This window comes from Mesoplodon bidens (assembly GCF_964165515.1).
Source record: "Mesoplodon bidens genome assembly, chromosome: 3".
NCBI lineage: Eukaryota > Metazoa > Chordata > Mammalia > Artiodactyla > Ziphiidae > Mesoplodon > Mesoplodon bidens.
Genome location: NC_138178.1, coordinates 49,422,160 through 49,446,920, shown reverse-complemented (window position 1 = coordinate 49,446,920; position 24,761 = coordinate 49,422,160). Strand labels below are relative to the sequence as shown.

Genomic DNA, 24,761 nt, shown 5'->3' with positions numbered 1-24,761 from the left:
TCACCCCATCGTAAGTGTGGAATGCACCCACAGGCCTCTGCAGAGGGCTCCATCTCAGCAAAAAGTTGCACACACATCTTGGAGAGGGTCCTAGGACCAGTCAGGTGTGAAAAAAGAAATGAGATAATTGGCCAAATGTAAACAAAGACCGGAAGGGCTGTCCCCTGTAAGTGATTTAAATCCCCTCTTCACTGTACTCCTCATCCGGGACTCCCACACTCCCCTCCAGGTGTGTATTTCTGCCTGGCTTCTCACTTACTGTGCTCCTCCGCCTCGTTAGAGAGGACCTCCGTACCCTTTCTCTCTGGGTGTGTATTTCTGCCTTGCTTCTGTCTTAAATAAACAAACTGCTTCTCTGTGTGCTCTCCCATACGTTGTGCTGTGTCTTTAATAATACACTTTGTACCTGTTTTTACAGTTTTTGCCTCCTTGAAACATTCTTGCTTTCAAACGAGGGAAAGAGCTAGGGCCAATTTGCTTCTAGCCTCTGGCCCCTGGTGGACTAGCAGCTAGGATTCCTGGTTTTCATCCAGGCTACCCAGGTTCAATTGCTGGGCAGGGAACTAAGATCTCTCTTCAGGACCGCTCACTGCTGTCCCTCCGAGATCACTTACTAGAAATATATTGGGCTAGCATATTTTGGGATGTAGATGGCATTATGGTTATGAGGTGGATCTGAGGGAAATCTGGGTAAGTCTCCAAAGGAAGGAATGTTATAAGGACTTACACAGCCTCTACGACGTTGGGCATCTTCACAACAAAACGTCCCTCTCTGGATGCATTAGGTCAACGGCAAATGAAGCTTACCTGACACAACCTGATATTTTTTTTCAATAGCACATTACCCCAGCAACCCACAAATCCCTCAGCCACCCTGGAGAGAGTGTGGCAGGGGTTCCTGTGCTAGAAGTACTATTATAATAATATTTTTTTAAACAGTGGAAAGAAATAAATCAAAACAATGGCCCTGGGTACATCTCTATTCTACTTTTCCTTCTCTTCAAAATACTTCAATGAGTATGCTATTTTCAAGACAAAAATTTAAGTGAAAATTTCTTGCATAAAAGAATGAACCATTGAGAAAAGACACACAAACAAACAGAAAATGCAGAAATTGCCCATTTCTAGCTATCAAAAGCAAAGAGACACGACTGATTCTGGGTGTAAAAGAGTCAATGGCTCAGTTAAAGTAAGTTTGCTGTTAAGTTTTGTTTTACCGTGGTTAAAAACATATAACATAAAATTGACCACCTTAAACATTTTTAAGTTTAGAGTATAGTATTAACTACATGCACATTGTGGTACAACAGATCTCCAGAACTTTTTCATCTTCCAAAACTGAAACTCTGTATCGACTTAACAACTCCCAGTTTGCTAATCTGTACCCATTCCCAGTGGGTACATAATGAGGCTTGAGCCCAGGACCCTCGTTAAAGCCCCCATGGAGCCCTGGATTGCCCTTGTATCAGGCTCGGGCTGCCATCAGCGGGAGCCACCAGCACAGCATTCCAAACAGCTTCCGCTTCAGGGAGAGTGTGAGTCCTTCCCCCACCCCGCCATCAACAGGGCCCCAAGGCAGATATTTCCAATCGCTTTTGTGGAAATGGCCTTCAATCCACCTTGCAAGACTTGTGTCCTTTCTGCTCCACACTAGTGCATTCACCAGCGGAATTCTGTTGATGGTAGAAAGGTGAAGGGTGGCTGTATTTCTGACCCACACGAAAACGAACTTCAAAATGTTCAAATCATTTACAGTGGCCTTGCAGTCAGGGCAGGGACTGCTGCATAACTGATGGGATCCTGTAAATCTGCAACATACATGTGGCCTCCGACAGGTCCAGATGGATTCACGAGTGGACTGAAATCATTGGGACCCCTGGAACCCAAGGAGTGGCCACCGATGTTGCTCTTATCCACTCTGCACAGCTTGGAACGATGCTAACATTTTTAGGAGAATCCCTGCAAAAACAGATTGGTTTCTGTTCCCATCTATTAATAACAGCTATTTTGAAATGCTATTTAAGTCTTCTATTGTTAATTTGAACTTTTCGTGGGTTCTGTCTCCCCAGCTGAGCTGTGGTGGGGCAGCAGGGACTACACACCACGTGGATCTGTAACCCCTGAGACGGGCACAGTGCCCCTTCACAGATGCTCGTAAACATTGGTTCATTTGCTCGTTCTACTTTGGTAAGGCCCATCATTTTAATTAGTGACTGGCTCTGCCCAAATGACATATCGATTGCTGACTCAAGGTGCCTTCCAGCCGTGAGCTCTGCTTCAGGCTGCCCTGCAGTGAGCACGGGCGCTCACCCATGCCTGCACCCACACGAGAAGTGTGTTCGTATTACCTTTAGGGTGTTTTATTATGATCCACAGCTATATTTGGCAACTTTTCTTTCTAGCATTAGAGAAGACACATTACCAAATGTTAAAAAAGGAATCTGCCGAATGCACCAGCTAGAACAGAAAAAGTATTATTAAAAACCTGCGTAAACTCTCTCCCTCCCAAACTACCTACACCCCCGATGCATCCAGGATAGTACAGAGGAGGGGAAGGCATGACTTTGTATACTCACGCGGACACAATGCTAGTCGTGACTTTTGGGTTCATACCCGACACCAGTCTTTGGCTGAAAAGCTAAGGATTTGGGCTGGGAAGAAAGATCCAGCCTCCTGTCTCTGCCCTTTTCCTCATACATGGCGGGAGGGGCCTGGACTTCCCTGTCGAACACAGGAGTCTGTAAGAGACTCTTTTATCTGGAGTAACGACTTGAGTTCAGCACATTAATATTATAACTATTTTAGGGCAGGGGAGGCCTCCTGAGCTCTTCTAGAGATAATTAAAAACGGGGGAAAAAAGAAATCTGAAATAAACAAAAAACAAGCTGAAGGCACCAGGGGTTTATGAATAACATCTTCCCGGTTAAACAATTTTAAGAATTCCATAACGCAAAAGCAACCCCCCTCATTCTCTCCCACATAAACACGCTTGTTATTTCAGCCCCACTCAGCTGAGCAGCAGAATCTCTTGCCTTCACTTCGGCAGCTACTTTGTCCAGAGATGTCATTGGCACAAAAGCATTCTCAGGAGAGAAAAAAGGCTGACCATAGCCAGCAAGTGCAGGCACCCCTCAAGGAGGAATAACCTCAACAACTCACCACCCTGCGGTCAGATTGCTGACCTCAAGCACCAGTTTTGCCTTAACAGACTAAAAACTTCAGCCCTTTTGATGTTTATCAGCATGTTCCCAGTAACTCTCTTGCTGTAGCAGAAAGGTAATCAAAGAAACCATTTTATTATCACTGATGACTACGTTTTTATAATACCAAGATCTACTGACCCTCGTTGGCGGGGAGAGGAGGGGAATCAAGAAAAAGCCCACCGAGTAGTACAAAGCCATTGTTTTATCCTTTTTTCACCTGCTTTTAGGTTAAACACCTATGGGACATGAAACCACATCCAAGAAGTCAAGAAATAAAATAATCAATCTAGGGAGAAGGAGGAACATAGAAGAATTATTAAGAGAAAGGAACAGGCAGAAAGAGTGAAATAAGGAAGAGGAGAAAGAGTGAAGGGAGCATGGAGGAACGGCGGCAGTGCTGACGGGAGCAGAGAGAGAGTCGGGGTGACAATGGAGAGAAGAGAACAGGTGGCTGAGGGCTCGAAGGGAGGATGTGAGCCTGAGAAACTGCTCACACATTCAGTTGCTCACTTGGGGTGTGAAGAAATAGATGGGCCATTTTTTAATATGCTGTTAGGTTTCTCTCTCTTCTTTTTTTAAAAAATCCAACCTGCCCTTTCTTTGTCTTGACACATATACACAAAGTTAAGATGTCATGGGGGGGAAAATCATTTATTCCACTTACAACATGGAAATACCTTTCTGAATTACGTATCGTTTTGCTAACAGGCCCTATTTTGAACCAACACCTACCTGACCCTCAGAGTAAAGCACGGGTCTCACGCCTACCACCACATACGGCACGCTAGCAGACAACTCTAAGGTCAGCCTGCGCATACGCTTAATGATTTTAATCAAGTCGTTTAGTCCAGTCAACAAATATTCACTGAGCCTCTGCAGTGCTGAATAAGACACAGCTCCCGCACTCAGGAGCTTCGACTCAATAGGGAACTAGAAGAGACAAGCCACCGTGCAAGAGTGAAGAGGCTGGTACGTGCCAAGTGGTGGTAGTGAAGTGGCTGGTACGTGCCAAGCCAGGCACGGCCTCCAGGAAGGGGCAGGATCAGTTTGAACTGGGCCAGCAGGAAATGCATTTGAGAAGCAGCCATTTGAGTGGGCTATTCAAAGGGGTGGGTCAAGTAAACACAGGACAGCTTGAGAAAGGGTGGAAGGAGGACAGAGCAGAGGAAGTACTGACCAGTGAAAATTACCACATACACGGATTCCTGCTGGGAAGCCATGATAAACAGTTGCCAGGACCATGCGCGGAAGCCTTGAACCCACAACAGGAGAGACAGGAGGAATGGAAAGGAAGGGACAAATTGAAGGAGACTGTGCAGGGAGCACTGTAACACTCAACAGCCAACTGGATGTAGGAGTGTGAAGAGGAGAAAAGTCAGAATAACCCAAGAGAGCAAAAGCAGGTCATAGAGAGGATGATGACAGCACGAAAATCATGACAGATGCACCGAGAGGGACATGATGTCTCTCTCCCCTGTGGGATGCTTTCCTGATGATGGATAACCTGGACCTACCCCGAGAAAACTCCAGACAAACCCAAGTTAAAGGGTATTCTACAAAATAACCAGCCTCGCCCTTCCAACGTGTCAAGGTTATGAAAGACAAAGAATGACTGAGGAACTGTCCAGAATAAAGGAAGTTAATGCGGCAAGACAACTAGCAAAGTACAAGACCCTGGACCTGGATCCTGGACCAGGAAGAGGCTTTTTTTTTCTTTAAGATTTTTTCCTTCTTTCACTCTAAAGAACATTATTAGGACTCTTGGTGACACCTGAATAAGGTTTGTAGATTGGATAATAGTACAGAATCAATGTCAATGTTTTGATTTTGATGTTTGTTATGAAAGAAAATGCCCTTGTATTTTTTAGGAAATATACACTAAAGTATTTGAGGGTGGAGGTAAAGGGGCATCATGTCCATAACTTACTCTGAAGGTTCAAAAAAAATCACATGTGTACGTGTGTGTGCGTGCATGTGTGTGTGTGTGTGCGTTCGTGTGTGTGTGTGTGTGTGTAGAAAGAGAGCGAATGTGTGAGAAAGAAAAAGCAAGTGTGGTGAATAGTTATTATTTATAGAATTTGGATGAAAAGTATATAGAAATTATTTGAATGATTCTTGCAATTTTTCTGTAAATCTGAATTATTTCAAAATAAAAAGTTAACAGGGGAAAAAAGATTAAGGAAGCTAGGATGAAGAGCTGTTTAGAGACAAAAGAGCTGGGCTTCTGGGTATTAAATTCTGAATGGGATTCAGAAAGCTGGAAATGGAGGTTTGAAGGCGTCTGGGGGGGCTGAGTAAAACCTGGTTAAAAGCAGAGCTCGAAGGCAGATTGCCAGGGCTGCTCTCTCAGTTCGCTCCTTAACAACCAGCAGTAGTAACAATTGCTTAAGTTATTCTCATTTCTCTCTGCTTCAATTTCTTCACTCCATAACAGCAATGATAAGGCTATCTGCCTCACAGATGTGGAGCGAGGATTGAAGGACATGATACAAGCGAGGTGCCCCGTGAGGCACAAGGTAACTGTCCATTAGCGACTAATGTTGGCCCTGAGATGGGGTTGACGCTGGGAGAAGGGAGGAGGCCAGGTAAGAAAAAGGCCGAGGACAGGATCCCACTGAATCTCCCATTCAGAAGTCAGGAAGAGAAAGGAGATAAGTGAGGTCTGAGTTGCCCCTGAAGAGCCAGTGACAAGGAGATGTGGAAAGAGAGAGGCTGGGGACAAGGGTGCCCGCCTGCAGCAGATGCGGGGCAGAGACCAAGGAGCAGGGAGACAGAGTACAGGCCTCAGCTCTGCAACCTGGACACCTCTGCTGGAGCCCTACGCCACAGCAGTCTCAACAGAAAGGTGGGGCTGAGGCCAGAAGGAGTAAGTGGGCAGTCCGAGGCGGGAAACCTGAGGACACTTCAACAGAGGAGCAGGGTGCAGAACTGCGCTGCCCAGTCCAGCAGCCATCAGCCCCAGGTGACTATTTCAATTGAATTTAAATTAATTGAAATTTTACAAAAATCAGAAATTTAGTTGCTCGGTCACACTTGCCACCTTTCACGTGCTCAGCAGTCACATCTGACTACTGGTGACTATATGGCTACTAGTGACCATACGGCTAGTGACCACCACGTTGGACAGCACAGATACAAAACAGTTCCATCACTGCAGACAGTTCTCTTGGATGGAGCTGGGACTCTAGCACCATTTCCTTTATTACGAGAAGACGATTTGAATATAGGGTGGAGGGAGGGCTGCGGCAGAGTAAGGAGGGACCAAAGAAATTAGAGAAAGGGAATAACAAACGGAGCAAGTTCCCAAAAGAGGCAAGGAGGAAGGGGAAAAGTCCAGAGTGTGCAACACATGTGAGTTAATCTTGGGTAAGGGACTGATAGACATGTCCTTCCTCAGAGGAAGGAAATAAAGAAGGACAAAGATGGGTAATAAAGAATGCTTGGGGTGGTGAGGAGGGTACAGTGGGAACTAACATGAAAGCAGAAGGCAGTAAACTCCAGTGTAAACATCCTTAATCTTGTGAATGAAAAAAGGCTGTCTCCAGAAAGGAAACTGACTGAAAGTTTAAGGAATGGAAAAGTCTGGCATAACCTCTAATAGAATGCAGCTGGGAGTTCATAAAAGATGGATTTTTTTTGTCATAGAAAAGTAAGACCTAGGTGAAATTAGAGCTAGCGTAAGTTTACAGTGGAACCAGTGCAAATGTCTCTGGGATAACTTGGCAAACTGGGAGAAGGAAAAGCAGATGATGAGGGTGATTTTGGATTGAGGACTGGAATATGAGAAGTCCAACATGTTAAGACAAAGGATTCTGGGATTCTGGACAAAACCGAAATGGCTGGAACGTATACCCTCCAAGTAGATAAACAGAGACATAAAGGGATTGGAACAGTAAGTGATTAAGGGACCAGAGTCTTCAGTGACGGTTAGTCTGGTGCAGTAAGTGGGAAAGAATTGGTGAAGCAAACTGACATCCAAGTTCCAGATCTTGAAGGTGGAAAAAATTCCCATGACTAAACAGGTTCAAGAAGTGAGTGGCTGAAGTAAAGTAGAAACCAAGGCCATAGAAGTTGACGTTGAGGACCTTGATGAACTTCAAGATCAGTGAATTAATAGAGCCTCAACAGTGATGCCCAAGTCACCAGCAAGAGACAAGGTAGAGAACAGAACCAAGTTAGTTGTTCATGTTTGTTTCTTTGTTTGTTAATTTTTTTGTACCATCAGGTGAAGTGATTCCCAAACCTGGGAGTACATCAGAATTATCTGGTGAACCCTCTCTTCCCTCCCCATCTTCCCTCCCCCTCTGTTTCCTTCTTTTTGGGTTTGTTTTTAAAATAAAAATGTTTAGGTCTTGCCCACCTGATGATTCTGATGTGGTATGTTTAGGAGAGTCTAAAGAGCTGCATTTTTCAAAGTGCTCCAGGTGATTCTGAGGAGCCACCAGGTTTGGCAAGCACTGATTCAGAAGATAAGAAGGAGGGTATGGGGCACAAACAGACAGCATGATGTGTAGCGAGAAGACTCTGTTAGGGCTGGGTTAATGGTCTGGAGCCAGCACTGAGAAGAAAGGGGAAGCCCAGTCCCTGCACCGGTTGGGATGGAAGAGGGCTGTTCTGAGGGAAGTTGTTCACTCAGGCTCTGGAGCTAGGGGAGGGACAGGTGATGGACTCAGCTGCAGCAAAATGAAAACAAAGGCATGTGGCTGCAGGATGTAAGAAACAAGAGACTGAAAGGCAGGTTGGAGACACACAGGTTAGCAGCCTGCAGGACAGGAGGCTGAACAGTTTGTTATTAAGGGATCCAAGTGTAATGAGGTGTGATTCATTAAAGGGTCTGTAGGGCTTAGTGGCTGGATTCTTGGGCAGTAAGGATTTTTCTATCTGAACGCTATCAGATTTCTAATATGTAAACCATTAAAGATTATTAAACCTTCGGGTAAACAAGCTTGCAGAAGCTTATTCATTAACATTGAAAAATCTGTCTTCCCAACCCACATTTTCATACAGATGAAATCAGACTGGAAAGAATATCAAGGTTTGCTTTGGAGCAGAAAGACAGATGGGGCAACCCCAAACCTGTGAGAGGGACAGGGCATTCCCTCCCTTCGCTCTCCCAGAAGGAGGGAAATTTATGAACTGAGAATACAGAAAGGGGCCCCAGCCAATGTCAAGAACAGAAAAGGTGACACAGATGACTGAGTCTCAGGAGCACTGCTACCCTCACCCGCCCCCCACATCCCCCAATGGGTAAATGCTAGGGATGTTTCTCAGTAAAGAACATATTTACTTTCACAAACCCAACTCATTTAAAGAACAAGCTACAAATGTTCGCCCCTGCTTCTGAGAGAGCTGCACTTCTGTAGGTTCAAATCTGCTTACTCCTATGAAATAATTTCTAACACTGACATACACAGACTTTAAGATGAGGGCGTGAGCGCAGCCAGGCACACACGCACGCGCGCGCACACACACAACCTCGTGCATATTGAAGAAATGACTCACTTCATTTGCTGCTGCCTGCCACTATTGGGTTTTGATTCTACCTGTTCAAATACAAAGTTTCCTATTAGATTAACTACAGGAAAGAACTCAGGAGTCTTAACCCTGGTTTTGTGCATGACTTTGGAGCACTCAAGAGGCTTTAACCTGGGCATCAGGAGAAGCCACTCTCTGATCAGCCACTGCTTTCTCTCCATAATCTTTCACAAAACGGTAACATATCTTACCACTTTGAGAGCCAATTAATGGAAACCCCTGGTAGAAGAAACAAGGCTAAGTCTCGTATGTCCTGTACCTGCAGTACTTGGGGGCCCCTTCTCAGCTCACCGTAAGACGTTACAACAGCACCCTGGAACTTCAAAGAACGCGAGCCCCTCCTTTTAAAGATGAGAAAGGGGTGGGGAGGGGGCAGAGAGGTGAACCCGCCCAAGGTCACTCTGCTCTGAGTAACGGGACGGCTGACTTGGCACTGCCCCCTGGCAATCTGTGCTCCACCCCAGATCCTCCAAACAGTCCCTCGGGGCTTCTGCTGGCTTGCTAGCATGCAACCTCCCCCGGCCCCCGCAAAAATGCAACGCGAGTCGCGCTCGGTGCCCAACTTCATCCCTTCGCGTCAGCATGCAGTTAAACCCTCCGGCCGGCAGCAGGTCACATGGGCTACGCTCAGCTCTCTCTCCCCCGAGCCCGGCCCCCCGGCGGCCGCCCCAAGGTCACCGGCTGGCCCGGGGGGCTCCCGCCTCGGGCGACGGGAGACGGCAGGGCGGGGGCCTGGGGCGCGGCACTCACCGGCGCGGGGGGCGGGCGCGCCGCGGCTGCCCATGTCCTCGCAGGCGCGGCTGGGTGCGGCGGCCGCTGGCGCTGGCTGTGCTAGGCGCCCGGCTGCGGGCCCGCGCCGCGGGGAGCGCCGTCCAATCAGCGCGCGCTTGCCGCCTGGCCCGGCGCGCGGCCCGGCCGGGTTCGCGGCTCCCGGGGGGCGCGAGCCGCCGCGCGCCGCCCGAGCGGCTTCCGGGCGCGTTGCCTGGACGCGGTTGCCGTGGCAGCCCGAGCTGGAGGCTTTCCCCGCGCCCGCGCCCAGCCCCGCGGCGCCGCCCCTCCTCCCTCCGCTTTCCCACACCCAAAATAGCCTCTCCTCCCGCTGCTGTTTGCCACCCAGCTCGCAGCCCAGCCGCTCGGAGTCGGCGGGCGGGGATTTCGCTTATTGGAAAATAAGTCCTCTTGTAGGGCTGGTTGACTTGAAGAGAGGGGTGTTGAAATGGTGCCTGATTAAGATAATAGCCATGGTGCCTGCCCTGTAATTCTCTTCAGAGCCCTAACATCCGTTATTTACCAAACCTCTTTCCCACAGAAAGCGTTATTATCTACCCCCACCCCCTTCCAAATCGAGGAGAAGTTATTTTATGAGGCCACCGTCTGGGAAACAGCTTGTGCATTGACGCCCCACCTGTGCAGTGGAACTAACTAACCCTCGAAGCGGCCAAGTGTCATCTAATGAATCACCTTGACACCGGCCACTGGGACCAAGGATCCGGTCTCATGGCAGCAGGCACGACGCAAGAAAGAAAGAACTGTTACCACCCCTCTTCTTCACATCCCTTCCTCCTCCCTTCTGCCTCACCCGCCTCCTAGGGCGTCCTAACTCTTTGCACCTTCCTCTCAATGTGCATTCTGAGCAGGATGCACACCCCGATCCACTCAGAAATTTGCTTCCTCTCTGTGGGCGGGATTTAAGCAGAGTTGGGGACCCCCACCTACGCCCACCTCCAGTTCATACCTCTTTCGTGTCACTAGTATTTACCCAGGAAGGGTGTTCCTATCCGTCTCCTCCACCAGCCACAGCCTCTCCAACCCAGGGAAAGGGGGAACTTGGTAGAAAGACCCTGGGCTGTGGAGTCAGGCTGAGTTGTTCTGGAGTCCTCTCTCCAGCAGTTACTTCTATGTGGTCTTGGATATTCTGTTTCCATACCTATAAAACGGGATAATATCCCCACAAAGGGCTAATGCATCCATAACATTCAGTGAACAATGCTTATTGGATGCTTGTCAAATTCTAGAAACTGTGCACACACAATGGTGAAAAAGAAAAAGAGACACAAATCTCTGCTCTCATAGAGCTTACAGCCGGAAACACATCAATCAAATAACCACAGACATCATGAAACTGACATTGTGATAAGAAGAGTGCATGACCTTGAGAACTGTGGTGTGGAGATCTGACCTAGGAGCATCCCTTTAGCTCAGTGATTATTCTTTCCTTTTTTCCCTTTAATTCCCACTGCCTGGCACATGATACACACTCAGTAAGTGTATATGGAATTGAATCCTATGTCATCCTGATAACAGTATCGCTCAGTTTCCCACTGACTTTCTCTCACTGAAAATATATTTGAAACATACATAACTCTCTGCTATGTCTGGAAAGACGTGCAGGTCTTACGGGAAAGTACTCATTCAAACCCAGAGCCCACCATCAAGAGTCCCAAGAAAGGTTCAAAATGTTTCTTGCCTGTCCCCATTGGGTTGCCTTCCAGAGTGTAAGGTGTGCATCTCAGATGGGCACATGAAAGTCCCCTCTGCCTCATTTCTTCCAACCCCCACCCTTACTATTCCACTCTCTCCCCTGGTCCCAGCTCCATTCTGCCACTCCCCCTTGATTCAGAGCTGCAGGGCACCCATTCCTGGCTTCCTAGGAGAATGCCAGCAATCCTTATAATCCTCAGAGTAGAGCATTTGTAAAACAGAGGAAACTCCCTCCTGTACTTCTGCTGGCCTTCAAAGCATAACTTTATGCTGTAATTGCCACAAGACTCCATCACTCTCAAGGGTAGAGAAGAAGAGGACCTGGTAAATGAGGGCCCTTGCTACGTATATACACCATTTCATTCTGGCTGACTTTAATTTCCTTTTAAAAAATCATATCAATTAGCATAAATAGAATCCAAAATTTTAAAAGATTCATTAGTAAGAAGACAAATAATTGTAGCTCTTGCAAACTCTGAATTCCTCAACAGGAATCCTGAAGTCTCATAGTATAGTAGAGCCACGACTTCCCACTTCTGACCTTTTCTTCCCCCCTGTTCAGGTGACATGTTTTGAATCCTGAGGAGACACAGTGCACAATGATTTAAGCCTACCTTAATTTTTTTCCAACTCAAACTATTTCTGTAGGATAAATTTCAAAGAACTATCTGTTTTTCCAGAATTGTTTGATTGTGACTCATTACAGGAAATGGATTTTTTTTGCATTACTTTAATTTAAAAGCTATGATGGATCACAAATTATTTAATACTGGCACAGATTAACAAAAAAAGTTTCATCAGAGAGCAATTTTATAAACTTGATGGTTGTCATACTATTCAGCAACCAGTTATTAAATACAAATAACTAGTGCAGAGTATTTTGCTAGATGCGGTGGAAAATTTTTTTAAGTGATTTATGGCACAGCTGAGGGGTTTTGTTTGTTTGTTTGTTTGTTGTTGTTGCTTGGCTGCACCACACTGCTCGTGGGATCTTATTTTCCTGACCATGGATCGAACCGGTGCCCCCTGCAATGGAAGCGTGTACTGGACCGCCAGTGAATTCCCACAGCTGAGTTCTGGTCCTACCTGTGTCTCAGCACCACCAAAAGTCATGAAGATATGATATGTGAGGCTTCTATGAGCCCAGTGAGCAGGCTCATCTAGGGAAAGGTCAAGGGACTGTATAGGTCAAAAGTGGTATTTGTAAAAAGGCTGGAAAGCAGGTAGACCAAGAATGTGGTGAGCCCTGCAGGGTGGTTAGCACTTTATCTCTAACTAAGGCTTGTTACTCAGTGGGGTGTCAAGATCCATTGTGAGGTGTGTCACACAGTGTTCTTCACCAATAATAAGGTGCTAAAAGATTGACCCACAAGCAATGGTCATATATAGGAACCAGAAAGAGGAAGAGGGTTCCCACAAAGGGAACAACGAGGAAGAATCAGAGATGTTAGGGACAACGTCAGAGAAGCTCCAGGTGGAAAGTTTGGTGACAACTTGGTGACAAGTCCCACAGAAGTCAAGAAAATTTAGTGAATAGAAGGTCACTGGTGACCTTCATGGGTATTTTTGAGTTATTGGACTGCTGTGGGTTAAGAAAAGACTGGCTGCCAGAGAAATGCAGGAGGAGGTGTGGGTCACTCTTTAGAGAAGTTTGGTAGTGCAGGGAAGGTGAGAAATAAGGTCAACAGAGAGGTTTTTAGTGCTAAGTGAACATTTTCAAGATAGGAGAAAATACGCTTTGCATTTATATGTGCCGTTGGAGTCATGAAGAAACGGAAAGCACAATACATCATTTTGCACTGACTAACTCAATCTAAATTCTGTCCCTAATTTCATCATCACCATATCCATTTCCTTTTAAAAAATCTTTCATCAAATAAGAAATCTTACATTGAACAAAGGTGGGGTTCAGACTGTGGGACATTATTCTCTTAATAATCAGTTAATAAAATATGTGTTATTCTTTATGACTTTTCTTTGGTGGTTTTCTTTGTTGATAATAGTAACATCTTAGAATTAAGGAAATCCCTTGTTTTTCTCTTTTATATGTAAAAATAATGGATTTTTCACATGTTTTGAGTAAACTGTAATTGACTTATCTGTTTTTGCTAATAACTTCCCTTCATGTGTTGGCTAATTCAAATATTATGTTTTGCTTATGAATTTGTTGGTATCTATCCATCTCACAAGGGTTTTTTAATTATAAGTAGGGCACAACCAGCAGGGAAGCATAAAATATTGGAAGACTCTTCCTAGTAGTGTAGTAGTGTTAACTTAGGAGGTGTTATCTATGTCTTAACTTAGGTAATTGCTGGTGTACATAGCAGGGCAAAGGCAGCCTGGGTTGTGTTGAAACAGCAAACAACTGAGCCTTAACATAATACTACTCACTAGAGAGTGAAATCTGGAATAAAGGAGGATTTATCCAAAGAGTTTATGGCCAGAAGTTCTAGAATAACCTTATAATTAAACTGATTCATCCAAAACCCATTTCATTGGCAAGAGGAGGGAGCACTATAGAAAATTCCATTGCAGATTGATTTTTTTTTCAAACTGATGCAAAATATTTATTCCAAATTAGTTATTTTATGCAGTAATTTTCCCCCTCAACAGACTTGTGATAACCACATCTTTTAAATCTGTAAATAATGTTATCAAAATAATCTTAATCTTTGAGATCTCACAGAAATGTATATTTTACAATCCACCCTGAATATCAAGGCTGCAAGAATAACACAACATTTCCTATATCCAAATATTTTACAGCTGTACCCAGAAAGAAAAAAAAAAGTGAAAAAACCATATATGCTGGGTTAAGGGCTAATGTTACCCGAGCAGCCAGAAATAAAATAAAATATCCAAATTATTAGCATTAATTTAATACAGTTATAACTTCAATAGTCACTTTGTCATTGACAGTGATTGCTTGAGCACAGGGGTGAGTACCCCAAGGGCTGGTAGTAGAAGCTGCTGCTGCAGACCCATGTCTCCTCCTCTCTGCCCTGCCAGCTCCCACCTGTGCATCGCGCCCCATATATACTGTGTGTATGTGTGTGTGTGTGTGTTTGTTTGTTTGTTTTGTGGTACGCGGGCCTCTCACTGTTGTGGCCTCTCCCGTTGTGGAGCACAGGCTCTGGACGCGCAGGCTCAGAGGCCATGGCTCACGGGCCCAGCCGCTCCGCAGCATGTGGGATCTTCCCGGACTGGGGCACGAACCCGTGTCCCCTGCATCTTGTCCCCTGCAAGAAGGCGGACTCTCAACCACTGCGCCACCAGGGAAGCCCTGTGTGTGTGTTTTAAAAATCTTTCCCACCACACAAAGTTCTATTAAGCGGATAACAGGGAAGAACAACAACAAAAGCTAAACCAGCCAATCGCTCGCTCTCTCTTTGGGATATGATTATTTCCCTTGTGCATGAAGTATTTAACAACAACATAAGAAAGAGAAAAGGGAAAGAACGATTTCTTCTGTATAACCCCTAAACACACAAGCTGAGTTTACTGGGTCAGATTTAACAGTAAGCATTTATATGCCTACTTCCAGGCATCGTCATCAGATGTTTCACTGCTACTTGTTTCCATGTCGTCTGAGTCCTCAAACTCTGTTTTACAAGTATTTCTCCAAGGGGAGAACAGGCTAGAACTTTGGCTCTGCGAGAAGCCATTCTTCCCAAAGCCATTTCTTCTCAGCTCCTCTGTCTTCTTGTGGAACTCTCTGAGCTCATCCTCTGAGAGGGGAAGGCAATTCTCATCATTTTCAAGACACTCCTGCCATCCCATTGCTTTCAATAACCTGTGCTCTGCTTCCAAAGAGTGAGAGAGGACCTCCCCTTCGTCTTCTACGGGGAGAGCAAGACCCTTCTGATGACAGCCTTCCTCTCCATTTTCTTTTGGTTCAGGTGTGCTGTTGTCCTCTGAATCCTCCAGCTTCTCAGTCTCTGCTCTCTGAGAAGTCTCCATTCCGGTCATCCTTCAGAGTCTTCAGGAACTCGCTCTTCCTGTCAGTAGTTCGGCAGGTCAGCTTGGTCAGACGAGAGGAGCTGATCTCAACTGGAGGAGTGGTGCTGGCGGGGACTCTCTTTGGGAGAGCTTAAAACTATACCACCAGCCAGCACTACTGGTTTGGTAACAGAGATTGGACTGGTAAAAGCAGACTCCCGGCTAGAGGCAAGGGATCCTGATTTGTGTTCCATTCTGTTAGCTTTCCACGCACTGGGCTTGGATGGAGGTGGTACAGGCTGAGGAACCAGGCTCTTATAGACACTTGGAACCATGGTTGACAATTTGTTTCCGTTTGCATGGTGAGATCCTGGAGAGGTGAATGCAGCAGAGAAGGCAGCAGCAGGACCTTCTTTGGAAACTTTTTTGATGACTAACATTTTGGAGGGCTGCTTGGCACTAGGTGGGTTTTCCCACACTCCAGAAGGGGGTCCCGATAGGTCTGCATGGCTGATTCTGTTTGCCAGCTTCTGGATTCAAAGAAGGAAAGTCGTCTTCTTCAAACTGCAACTCTCCCACCTTATCATCTTTCTTCTCTTCCCTAATCTCTGTAGCTGGCTTTTCCTGAAAGGCACAGCCTTTCCGGGAGTGGAAGCTGCCATTCCAGTTGCGATGGTTCCCTGTGCCACCCCACAATGCTGGCTCATGCCATCGTGACCTCGGGAAGAGCCATGCCAACCAGATAGGTTCCCTGTGATTCCAGCATATGCTCCCTTAGAGACACCAGAGTCCACGGAATCGTGGCGGAAGAGGGAGGGCTGGTGTCAGGAATCTCCTGTCGTTCGTAGAGGTCCATTGTTAAAAAAGCCATCAGAGGAATTGTGTCAACGACGGCTTACTTCAAGTCTACCATCTCCTCAGGGTAGGTGCTCTCCGTGTTTTTCAAAGATGGCTGTAGGTGACTTAGCTGGCTGTGGTGTTGAGAAATTTAGCCAAGCAGGAACAAAGTCACGCTGCACCATTTAGGTCCAGTGTCTCTTTTCAACAAGGTGAGGCATCCAACCTCATGGCCAGGATCCCAGAGTGTAACCTCTGTGGTCCCGTTTCCTGAACTCCTTGAGTCTGCCAGCTGGATTTCCACGAGGTTCTGTTGTTAAAAGAGTACTTAAAATTAGGCTGGCCAGCAGCACACCTTATGATGAAACACAAAGAAGCCAGGCTCTGTGTGGATCAATTTCTCAGTCCCCTCAATTGCTCATCTTAAACTATCTAGATCCTGACATGTTTCCAAAAGGGGAAAGGGGAAAAGGGAAGGGGGAGGGGAACATAAAAAGTATTTGTTACATTTAAAAAATAGGGGAGGGCTTCCCTGGTGGCGCAGTGGTTGAGAGTCTGCCTGCCGATGCAGGGGACACGGGTTCATGCCCCGGTCTGGGAAGATCCCACATGCCACGGAGCGGCTGGGCCCGTGAGCCATGGCCGCTGAGCCTGCGCGTCCGGAGCCTGTGCTCCACAACGGGAGAGGCCGCAACAGTGAGAGGCCCGCGTACCAAAAAAAAAAAAATAGGGGAAAGGGGAAAGAGCTATATTAATGTTCACCTCATTCACCTTCCTTGAGTGATGGCCCTACGATGTTGCTTAAATAGATAACACATGGACCTTTGCACATTGAATGCAAACACTGTTCATAAAAAGGTCATAGCTTAGAAAGACAGATGGACTTTTGTTTGGGCAAATAATGTCATTGAAGTGATAGATCAAAAATAAAACACTAGGGCTTCCCTGGTGGCGCAGTGGTTGAGAGTCCGCCTGCCGATGCAGGGGACACGGGTTCGTGCCCCGGTTCAGGAAGATCCCACATGCTGTGGAGCGGCTGGGCCCGTGAGCCATGGCCGCTGGGCCTGGCGTCCGGAGCCTGTGCTCCACAAGGGGAGAGGCCACAACAGTGAGAGGCCCACATACAGCCAAAAAAAAAAAAAAAAAAAGCTATAAAAAAAAAATAAAACACTGAAGAGCTATAAAAGATCTTCTGAGCAGTCAACTCTAGTAACAAAACATCCACATGACAAAGCCCTTAATTTATAAATCTCATTATTCTTACACAGCTGCTAAAAATAGCATGCAGGTAATTATTTATATTTGACTTATCCTTCAAAATCTAAGGACATGAGAAACCTTGTTTAAAAAAAAAATCAGACAGGAACTTGATATGCTTTTCCCTCAAAAGAAGAGCAGCTCTCAAGGCAAATTTCTTGGTATAAAGCTCTCAAATGTTTCTTCTATTTCTTTGGTCTTCAGTATTTATAAATTCACAGCAAAATCAAAACAAGTAGAAAGATAGGGCTTAAGGAACAGTCATGGGGAAAGTTCCAAAGTGAGGTTTTCTTCTCTTCAGTTTTCTGTATTTCACTCGCTCTGCCCCTTTCTTAAGACTAAACTGAGTTAATGGAAGGTAATAAGAATCTTCTGCTTCAGTAGAGAAGTCACTTTGCATCCATTTCCATCATTATTCAATCATTTTAAAGTCCACGGGAATCTATCACTTTGGCTCCCTCCTTCCTTCACGTGCATGCACTGTTAAGACTGCTGCACAGTGATTTTGGAAAAAATGTTCCTTCCAGCAATTTCAGAAAATAGGCCAAAAAAAAAATATATATATATATATACTGTATAGTCTTTAAGCTCTTCTGAAGTTTCATGCCACAATAGCTCAGTTCAGTATAGCTGAGAAAACAATCATGTTTATTGACCATGTATTAACCAGTCAGGACACCACAGTTTAGGCAATGGAGCCCCACATAAGCTGACACTCTTGTTTTAGCTTCTCTGCCAAGTAGTACATTATTGGACAGTGATCCTCACAGGTACGAGAATTAAGAGACAACTTTCACTTCTGTTCAACAACAAAAAAGAAATGACAATACCCACTAAATAACAATACACACAACATACATGATACATTATACTGTGCCATTCCAAGCCACAGTGAAGTGAAGCAAAGGAAAAATCAGGACTATCAGCACTGTCCTTATTGAAATTTTTGATATTTTGTTCTTCATGGATTTTTGGCACTAATTTCAATTTTTAAAGTATTGCATTAAAATATTATTTATCTTCATTGCTGAGTTTTTTGGGCACCCCCTTAAATTTTGCACTTATGTGCCTTACCTCACCTGGGCCCTGGCCCTGATGCTATAATAGCCAGTGTTTATGTGTCAGGCCCTGGGCTAAATGCTTTACCTAGAGTATTTAATTTATTCCTTGCAAAAATCTATGAGTAAAACTGAGGCTTAGAGACAATGCTATGGCTTGTCCAGGTCCCAAAGCTTTATGGCACTAGAAAGGATGAATACACAGATAAAGAATATAGAGGCTGGGCTTCCCTGGTGGCGCAGTGGTCGAGAGTCCGCCTGCCGATGCAGGGGACACGGGTTCGTGCCCTGGTCCGGGAAGATCCCACATGCCGCGGAGCGGCTGTGCCTGTGAGCCATGGCCACTGAGAGCCTGCGCATCCAGAGCCTGTGCTCCACAACGGGAGAGGCCATAACAGTGAGAAGCCCGCGTACCGCAAGAAAAAAAAAAAGAATATGGAGGCTTTGTTTGCATGTATGTTTCAGATAATTTATCTGTAGCTCACACCTTGGCAGATATGAGTCACAGATGAAGAGGCAGTTATTTTGTCTGATGTATAGTGTATAGCTAGAAAGCCTCCTGTTGGGATTTGCAATATTAAGCAGATTTCTAATAGGGAGTGGAAATTTCATCATGATAAGATATTTGATAGGGCTGGTAGATCAATAAATGAATTGTTGATAATCTTGATTAGTGGGTGGGATTTTCAGATGTTGGTATTTGATATTCTTGTATTTGAAATACAACATCGATCTTTCATGTTATTGGCCATAGTTAGATTTCATGTAAGAATAATAATGACATATATTGTATAAATTTTAAGTGCTATTTTTGTGGTGTGGTGGACTTTGAACCTGGGCACTTCTGATGCCACTGCCTGTGTTTTAACCAGATGCTTGATGGCCTCCCAATGATCACATCAGACTAGGAAGGAAAAATGCATCATAGGGGCTTCCCTGGTGGTGCAGTGGTTGAGAGTCCGCCTGCCGATGCAGGGGACACGGGTTCATGCCCCAGTCCGGGAAGATCCCACATGCCGCGGAGCAGCTGGGCCCGTGAGCCATGGCCGCTGAGCCTGCGCGTCCGGAACCTGTGCTCCGCAACGGGAGAGGCCACAACAGTGAGAGGCCCGCATACCGCAAAAAAAAAAAAAAAGCATCATAAACTTCAGTACATAAAGTGCGTGGCATAGTGAGATGTGAATAAATATTGCTTCAGTTCCCCTTTTGTTCCCCCAAGGATTGTACATATCAAATAATATGAAGAGTAACATACAAAAAATTTTATTTTGGGGAGAGCAAATTAATTTTAACACTCTATCTGATTTCTTACACCTTCACCCAGTCTACATTGGCAAAGAGTGAAGATTTAGTGTAATTTTCTAAATGAACCTGATAAAAGAATTTTTAGTTTGAAATATACAGAGCCAAAAATATTTTGGGATTTGAGCATCTTCTTAAATAATGAAACTGAAGTGCTTTATGAGTGCATGCTTGCTAGTAAAAGGTATACAGAGTGCTATTCTTTAAAGTTCTGATTAATAGACAATACATATTCTGCACTTAAAATTAATATTATGCAGTTGTTCTTACAGGAGAAATACCAAGTATAACCCTCTTTGTTTCCTCTCCAGCATTTGGATACACTTTAATTGTTTTCATGTACATATAGCAGATTCCCAAGGTCATGTGAATGAGCTGTAGGACTTTCTACCAGGAGCTGTAACCGCCTCCCACCCCTCCATAGTCATGTAATAGGTTTTCATCACGATAGACTCAGGAAGTAAATTTCTCTTCCCCTTAGAATCAAAAATTGTAAATTTGACACATTCTTTTTTTCTTTTTAAGGAGGATTCACTCTGTGAAGTTCCTAAACACTACCGGTATGTGTTTAGGATAGTTACTTAACGTCTCTTTGACTCAGTTTCATCATCTGTAAAATGGCAGTAAAGTAGTGCCTACTTCACTGGATTCTAATGGAGATCAAAGGCACTAACTCATGTAAAAAAAACTTCAGGGCAACACTTTAGTTACTATTTTAATATTACTTATTATATCTAATATCATATAAATTTTATTATTACTATTTTCTCCCAGGATCCAATCAGAATAGTGAAGGTCTAATTAATATTGGCTCAACTATTTTGTCTTACATACGCAGACAGAAGTTGGTAATTAATCTGGTTGACTCGCTCCTCACACAATTACTGATGCTGCTTGTCTTGGAACAATTCTGAGTATCCTTTTGGTGTCAGCCACACCCCAAACCATTTCTTTCCGTTGCATGAAGTTATCAACGTCCTAGTCAAACGGATGTACAGCGCCTAATATCCCGATCATTTTTGGCTGCACCTAACACAAATTCCAAGTTCTCCTCTAAGAACAATGAGTGAGATTGTCACACTACTGCTTCTGCCTTATGTATCTGCATCCTTCCTGCTCCACCTATATGATTCAACCAAATTAAGCACCCACCCAGGCCCTTGAAAAGGGAAAGAGGCCTATGCATAACACTTGGTGCTGTGGGAAAGGTGCAGATGGCATCACTAGCCCATCGTCCTTCCTCCCACTGCCAGTTGAAGTCATTCTGCTCACCATGGACATCTCTGAGGATGAATATAGCCAGCGATGGCTGAGGAGTCAATGATTACCACTGCCACCACCAACATCAGACAGCTATCTGGCCCCTGCTTTCAGCTGTATGGTTTATTCTTCTGAACTATAAAGTAGGATTTCAAAGCATCACCAGAACAAGGAAGACTTTTACTTCTCTACTCCTGCCACCACCTGACCTGGGTTCCGCCCTCTAAGATTCTTTCCTCCACCTGCCTACCCTGTTCTTAGCACCAGGAGTAGATGTGGCACATTCCTGACTAGTATCTCTGCCCAAGTCTCTTACATCAGAAGTCAGGGCTGAGCTTTTCCCAGCTTATTTTCTCCCAAATCCAGTCAGAAGAGTGAGCAAATAATTAATATCGGTTTGACTATTTTGTTTTATTTCGGTAATTTCAGTACTCAAAAGTTGGAGCATCTTTTTTGGATAGATCTTTGTGACAAATACAAATGTCTTGCTAATTCATTAAAAATTTAAAACACAAGGGACTTCCCTGGTGGCGCATTGGTTAAGAATCCGCCTGCCAATGCAGGGGACAGGGGATCGAGCCCTGGTCCGGGAAGATCCCACGTGCCGCGGAGCAACTAAGCCTGTGCACCACAACTACTGAAGCCCGTGCGCCTAGAGCCTGTGCTCTGCAACAAGAGAAGCCACCACAGTGAGAAGCCTGACCACCACAACGAAGAGTAGCCCCCATTTGACGCAACTAGAGAAAGCCCTCTCACAGCAGCGAAGACCCAATGCTGCCCAAAATAAATAAATAAATAAACAAACAATAAATTTATTAAAAAAAAACACAAGCATACACAGTATCTAATCTTAATATAATAAGTTTGACATTTCTTTTTCCAAGGAAGAGTCTACTCTTTTTCCAAGGGGAGAAAATAATAATGATATCTGTAGAAAATTTTTTACAAGAGATATCAGCTCACCTTTTGTTAAATTGAAAGAGAGAAAATTATAAATCAAGCTTTAAAAAAACTTCAACACAAGCATTTTTATGAGCAATATTGGGTGACACGCCAACCAATAAGACTGCCCATAGTAAGCCCTCTAAAGTTGCAGAAACTACACAAGAAAATTTCTTATAACTGTAGGACATAATCATCTAGATTGAATAGAACCACCAAGTACCTGGCACAGTGAATTAAAAAGAACTCATACCAAGGCAGTTCATTTTGAAATTTCTGAACACTAAAGATAAAGAGAAGATCCTAAAATCTTCCAGACTGTAAGTCTATCACAGACAAAGAATCAGGAGTCAGAATAACATCAGACTTCTCAATAGTAATACTGGAATCAAGATCAGTACCTGTAAAATTCTGAGAGAGACTTATTTCTATTATAGAATTCTACATCCAGCTAAACTATCCATTGAGTCTGAGGGCAAAATAAAGACATTTTCATATATGCTACTTCCCAAAAATGTACACTTTCTCAGGATTTTACTGAGAAATGTAAACTGCATAAGAAAGTAAGCTAAAAAGAAAGAGACATGGGCCCAGGAAGTGGAAGATCTACTCCAAGATAACAGTAAAGAGAAATCTTAGGAATATGATAAAAGTAATACCAGGACTGATGTCCAACAAGTCTTATGGAGAGCAACAAGTACAGACTAAAGCTAGAAGTAGAACACCACAGGAAGGATACTTCCAAGAAAATGAGAGAGAAAAAAAGAGAGAGAGAAACGGATTATTTATAATATGTTTGTACCACAGTGAAAGGAGTTATAGTTCTATCAAAAAGTCTGTAGATGGTACTTCCCTGGTGTCACAGTGGTTAAGAACCCGCCTGCCAATGCAGGGGACACGGGTTCGGGCCCTGGTCCGGGAAGATCCCACATGCTGCAGAGCAACTAAGCCCATGTGCCACAATTACTGAGCTTGTGCTCTAGAGCCCATAAGCCACAACTACTGAGCCCCTGCTCGCCACAACTAGAGAAAGCCCATGCACAGCAACGAACACCCAACGCGGCCAAATATTAATTAATTTTAAAGTGTTTTTTTAAAAAAAAGTCTGTAGATGAATTAGTGAGAGGAACAAAAAGAACTAAAGCAATGGCCAAAGAAGGCAATCGTTAATACTAAGAAAAGAAAAAAGTTGTCTGCAGTCATACATAGCTCAGCTGTGAACAACAGACATAATGTAAACATCGATTATCAGTTTAATCAAAAATTGTTACCTCACCATATTGGGGAGATTGGAGGAAAAGTGTACGTGGCAGAAGGTAGACTGAGGCATTTAAGAAAGCTAAATCCTCATCTTCCATAGTAGAAAGTCAACAGATAATAATTAACAGTGAAAGATCAAGAAACATCAGTATAAACATCTTTGACTTTATATAATAAGTATTGATACATGTATTTCTCTGATGCAAAAGAAATTAAAAGAAAACTCGAGTTATGAGGAGAAAATCATAGAGTATTTTTAAAATATATGTACCTATTATTTTGAAAATCCTCAGGTTATTTACTTAAGAGTCTTATTACTACCTTTCTTCCTAGGACATAATTTCTGTATTTCTATTTCAGGCACTTTCAAGATGTGTTGTTATCAAACCACAATTCTTCCCTTTGAGAATGGCATTATGAAACCTTTTATAGAAGATGTAAGACTCTAAATTAAAAACCAATTTTGTTCAAAAGGACATAAACCCATTGACTGCATAGTAAATTGTTCCAAATTTATTTTAATAATTTTCTGACAAAAAAATCAGTATATGGCTTTTCCTATCAGTTTTAGCCCATTAAAAATAGAATAGTCAAGATAAGGCCTATTTGACTAATACAAAAACATTTTCCAGATACATAGAATATTCATTTAAGGTATGGGTGTGTGTGTGTGTGTGTGTGTGTGTGTGTGTAAATATAATAATGTTTCAGAGCAAGGAAAAAGAAAAAAATTATTTTAGTTAGCTTTTTATAAGCTTTATGAATAACAAGAAGCCAGGGAACTTTTTTCCATTATTCAGATAATGAAAATAATTGCCTGCTGAACATATATTACATGCATTATCATGTAACAGAAGGACTCCAAGATTCAGAGTGAAATTTTCAGATTTGGGTTCAAATTTTGGCTTCATCTCTTACTAACAGGATGATTTTGGACACATCATTCAATTTTTTTCAGCCTCCATTTCCTCATCTATTGGGAACCTAGACTGTGATAGGCACTATTTTAGGCATAGGGGATACAGTAGTCATGCATAGTCTATGCGCTCATGAAGCTTTTTTTTTTTTCACTTTTTTTTTTTTTTTTGGCCATGTCACATGGTATGCTGGATCTTAGTTCCAGACCAGGGATCGAACCTGCACCCCATGCAGTAGAAGCACAGAGTCCTAACCACTGGACTGCCAGGGAATTCCCGAAGCTTATATTTTAAGTGGGGAGATAATAAGAAAGCAAAGCAATTTTAGATAGTGATGATCCTCATGGAGAAAATAAAAAGAGCCATAGGATAGTGACCAATGTGGAGCATGTTGGCTAGTTTAGAAAGGATGGCTAGCAGGGACTTCTATAAGAAGGTGGTATTTGACTGACATCTAGATGATCTAAAGTCAGCTATCTAGGGGAAGAGAATTTCAGGCAGAAGAAACAGCCAGTCAAGAAGGGGCTTGGAGGCAAATTCTATCAAGCATTTAGAGAAGAGCTAACACCTATCCTTCTGAAACTCTTCCAAAATATAGCAGAGGGAGGAACACTCCCAAACTCATTCTACGAGGCCACCATCACCTTGATACCAAAACCAGACAAGGATGTCACAAAGAAAGAAAACTACAGGCCAATATCACTGATGAACATAGATGCAAAAATCCTCAACAAAATACTAGCAAACAGATTCCAACAGCACATTAAAAG

General features: G+C 44.0%; 1 protein-coding gene and 1 pseudogene across 5 annotated transcripts in view; both read right to left on the bottom strand.

Moving 5' to 3' along the window:
* The window catches only part of FAM81A (family with sequence similarity 81 member A), a 131,932-nt gene that overhangs the window by 71,337 nt on the left and 35,834 nt on the right, over positions 1 to 24,761 (bottom strand). Inside the window, exon 1 of one of the 4 annotated variants that reach the window (XM_081229003.1) lies at positions 9,489 to 9,576. The exons of 2 other annotated variants lie outside the window; for them this stretch is intronic. The gene's annotated coding sequence lies outside the window, so the exon portion shown is untranslated. Of the gene's footprint in view, positions 1 to 9,488; positions 9,577 to 24,761 lie in introns of those variants that run through there. One more of the 4 variants, XM_081229006.1, reaches the window with a different exon arrangement.
* The window catches only part of LOC308614552 (vasculin-like protein 1), a 45,949-nt pseudogene continuing 35,877 nt past the window's right edge, over positions 14,690 to 24,761 (bottom strand). Inside the window, exon 2 of the transcript XR_014017869.1 lies at positions 14,690 to 16,305. The product of XR_014017869.1 is annotated as a vasculin-like protein 1 (transcript). The remainder of the gene's footprint in view (positions 16,306 to 24,761) is intronic.